Here is a 4,028-nt window from a genome sequence, read left to right on the forward strand (position 1 = left end):
TCTCTCTCTCTCTCTCTCTCTCTCTCTCTCTCTCTCTCTCTCTCGGTGTTGAAGATCTCATCCTCCTGGTGTCTGGGTTTCTGCAGCTGCTTCTTGAAGTAAGCATCAGTGAGGTGTTTGGGGATTTGCACTCGTCTGATATCAATTTTTGTAGAGGTGGTAATGACAAATTTCTGGTGAGTTCTTCATAGAGGAACACAATTAAGGCTAAGAGGCTCAGTCACAAGTAGCAAGCCACTTGCCAACTGCTTCAGGAAGACCACTCTCTTGCCTCTGTGACACCCGGTGAGGATGATCAAGATGGTGCCAGGAGTGATACTAGCTTGAAGTTTCCTCACATGCTGACTGAAGGGTTTCTTGACATGGCTCAAGAGCTTTCAGGGCACATTTTCAGTAAGGTAGTATCTAGGAATTTTTCAAAGCTTAACCACCCGGCTACCTCCATTCTTGTCCCCACCGACTGGTTTTGTGATAGTAGCAGGAATTTTCTCCCTCTTTTTCTTCTCAACCTTTGATTTAGTAGCTGTGTATTTTCTCCTGTACAAAGTCTTTCTGGAATACATAGCAGATTGGGAGTATCTACCAATTCCTCTAACCAGGACAGGATTGCAGCTGCAGTGAGGTTGCCCCTTCTTGTATGTTGTTGCCTTCACCTTACTCTTCTTACCAATACTACTACTGGCAGCAGCCTTCTTGGCTTCAGGTTTCTTCTCTTTAATGTCTGGCTTCTCAGTTTTTTTACCCACGATCTTGCAAGATGGGAAAGAGCTCCACTGCATCTTTACAGGCTATGTCTTTACTCGAACTTCCTTTCTGGCTAAACTCATAATGCTCTAATTCATTCTATTAGGCTTTTTGTCTTGATTCTTAATCTAAATTTTGCTAAAAGCCCCCAACAATTGCCATGCCACTGCCTCAACATTATACTCCCTTAAAATTTCTTCTGCCAAATTAATTAGTCTGGTGCCCTTAATCTGAGTCTCCAGATTGGTGAGTAAAAGTCTTGGTGAGTAAATGTGCAGACAAACTTTCTGCCAAGGCATAGCTTGCATTATCTGGAGCTCAGCAGCCTATGTGGTTCTTCTTTCCTGCAGAAACCTTCTGAGTCTGGTCTTTACTGGCAGGATTTCTATCAGACTTCTTGTCTTCTGAGCTCTAACCAGACTCTCCCAACAAATACAGCCTCAGCTGTTCCAGGTCTACTTTCTCAGCCAGAATTTCCAGACCTTTCCAAACTGTTCCCACAAGCCATTCCCAAAGGCTCCTGACCCACGTGATCAGGTACAGTCAGAGCAACATCCCCACTTCTGGTACTAAATTGTGTCTTAGATACTTTTCTCTCGTTTCTGAGACAAAATAGATAAAGAGTGAACTGTTTATTATAGCTCATAGTTTGTAAAGGTTTCAGTCTATCATCAGCTGGCTCCAAGGCATGATGGCATAGCAGATAGGCATTGCTGAGGAGAACAGTTTACGGGGCCCACAAAGTAGCAAAAACAAGGGAAGGATGTTGATAGAGTTTTTCTGCCCTTCTGTCTTACTCAGGGTACTGGGATTGGGGAAGTGCAAAACCAAATATTGGATTGATTTAGTCATCACCTGCCCTTAATCCTAGCACCCTCAATTCTCGCATTGCACCATGAATCAATCACACACTGTAGAATTAATTACCCCGGAAAAGCCCCACCTATGACTGCCCGAAGTTTTGGAGGACATCTGGACACAGCCATGAAAACATCTTACTCTGAATCTCCATCCTCAACTGGCATCATACCTAAAAGAGAAGTTTTTGGACCAAGAACACCTTAAGCCTCCCTGGTTTGACATTTCCAAAATGTCTTTGATGTCCCCTTTCCTTTTCTCCTACATAGCTGGGAAGTAAATGCAGTCATCCTAACATTGACTGGAGCACAACAACATGGTATTTGGGAAGAGTTAGAAGGCAGATGTTTGGAGATGACAATAGGAACCCTTTCATTGATAAATGCTTCTTAAATTGAGTTCAAATGTTGCCTTTACTGCAGGATGTAATATTGCACACCTCTAATATCAACATTCTGGAGGCTGAGGAAGGAGGATTATAAGTTCAACCCTAGCTTGGGCAACTTAGTAACTTAATGAAGTCTTGTCTGAAAAAATAAAGAGGGCCGGGCATGTAGTTAAGTGGGCATACTCTGTGTTCCATCCCCAGGACTACACAAAAAGTGGGTTTCACTGTGTCATTCTTTGTTGCCTATACTATCCCCAGGAGGTAGATACAGTAGCTACCCTGTTAGAATGTCAAGGATGCCGAGACCCAGGACACACCTCCTGTTCACATCAGTGGCAAGTGGGTGGCCCAGCTGTGGGTGCGGATGGATGATCCCAGGCTCCTGGCTCACTTCCCGTCTCCTCTGTCCCTCAGCTCAGAGCACTTTTCTTACCCTCACTCACACCTCTTCCCTCCACACTGTTCGCACTGCAGCTCAGAACCCCACCTCCAAGAAGCTTCCTGGCTGCCCCTCTCACCAAGGCCGAGGCAGCTGCCTTCCACAGGCCATGCAGCACTTCCCACCTTGGGAGCGTCTCCAGAACAGGGGAGATGGTGAGCTCCAGGAACCTGAAAGGTGAAACCCTGTCCACAGCTGCCGAGTGGGGATGGCACAAAGAGGGCCTGGCTTGCACATTTGTCATCAGATAAAATAACGGAGTGACATGTGGGTGGCACTGGGCGTGCACCTCTCCATGAAGGTCTCAGCCTGCATCTCTTCCTCCATGGCCCGGGGCAGGGCCAAGGCACACAGCAGGTGCTCAGCCAAGCTGAGTTTGCTTTCTGGCTGCCTGGCCCCTCAGCCCATGCATGAGAGCTCCATGCCCCACACTCCACAGACATGGATGTCTGTGATCCCTCAGGAAAGCTTGTCGGCGAGGCTTTGCTGCCAGAGCCCACCCTTTGGCTTTGCCGCCAGAGCCCACCCTTTAGCTTTGCCGAGGCATTTGTTTCCGACCCCTGGAAATGATCTCCTTAAAGGCTGAAATAGAAGCAAAGAGCCAATCAGTGCTTTGATTCCGCTTTGGTGAAAATGAAAAGAAACGATGTCACGACTTAATTAGATAAGCCTGGGACAGAAGAATTCGATTATAATGAGCTCTTTACAAGTGCCAAGTGTCGTGCTGGTTAGTGAAGCTGTTTACATTCCACGGCCACAGGAGCCCAGAGAACAGAGACTTTCTCCAGACAGGAGGGGAAAGGTCGGGCTGAATTTAATCTCACAGAAACCCACTTGTCTCTGTTTGCTGAGGGAGCAAGTCTCCTTGGAGAAACAGCAACCACTAATGCATGTGTTGTTACACAGAGCCCCTCCTGAGCCTCCTTAGAATGTCACTGTCCAGCTCAGGGCGAGTTGGCTACTGCGTATGAATCTGCTGCACAGTTCTGTTGGACAGGAAGTTTGTTCAGTGACAGGAGCCTCACGGCCATCGCTGCACCCACCGTTTAAGCCCTTCTCAGAAAATCTTAGACCCCGGGTGCTGCTTTCCTTGTTCCAAGCTGCACATAATCAGCACCTCTGCCATATTCTAGTCCAAATGCTAGTCCACAGTGCCTTCTGCATGGGGCTTCTGGGAGCTTGCGGAATTCTGTCATCGCTTCAGAGAATTCAGAGGCTTCCAGGAGGCCTGGGGCCCTGGCCTCCAAAGAGCAGTTTGCAAGTAAGCTCTTCTGTCCTGTAGCTGAGCAGGGACGTGTGGAGAACCTGCACAGTGCCACCTTCTTCCCAGGGGTCCCCTCATCCCTTACTCCATCCCTCTGTCCACTCCCGAAGTACTTGGGGAGTGTCTACCACACCCCAGGCTCTGTTCTAGCACTAGAGAAGTACCAGTGCATGCATCAGGTCCATTATGAAAGTACTCATTTGAAATGGCAGGCAAGGGAAACAGAAAGCAAACCCTCACCACGCGGACACAAAAGGCACCAGGTAGTGACAAATTCTACATAAATAAATAGAGCAGGTGAGGGGTGGAGGGCAGGGTGTTCTGTGGAGAGAGAA

The 4,028-nt window shown here is 47.8% G+C and overlaps 1 pseudogene; it reads right to left on the reverse strand.

Moving 5' to 3' along the window:
• Window positions 1–743, reverse strand: part of LOC111818894 — a 999-nt pseudogene extending 256 nt beyond the window's left edge.
• Between the last annotated feature and the right edge of the window lie 3,285 nt (window positions 744–4,028).

This window comes from Octodon degus, unplaced genomic scaffold (genome assembly GCF_000260255.1).
Source record: "Octodon degus isolate 3935 unplaced genomic scaffold, OctDeg1.0 scaffold00006, whole genome shotgun sequence".
In the NCBI taxonomy this organism is placed as follows: Eukaryota; Metazoa; Chordata; class Mammalia; order Rodentia; family Octodontidae; genus Octodon; species Octodon degus.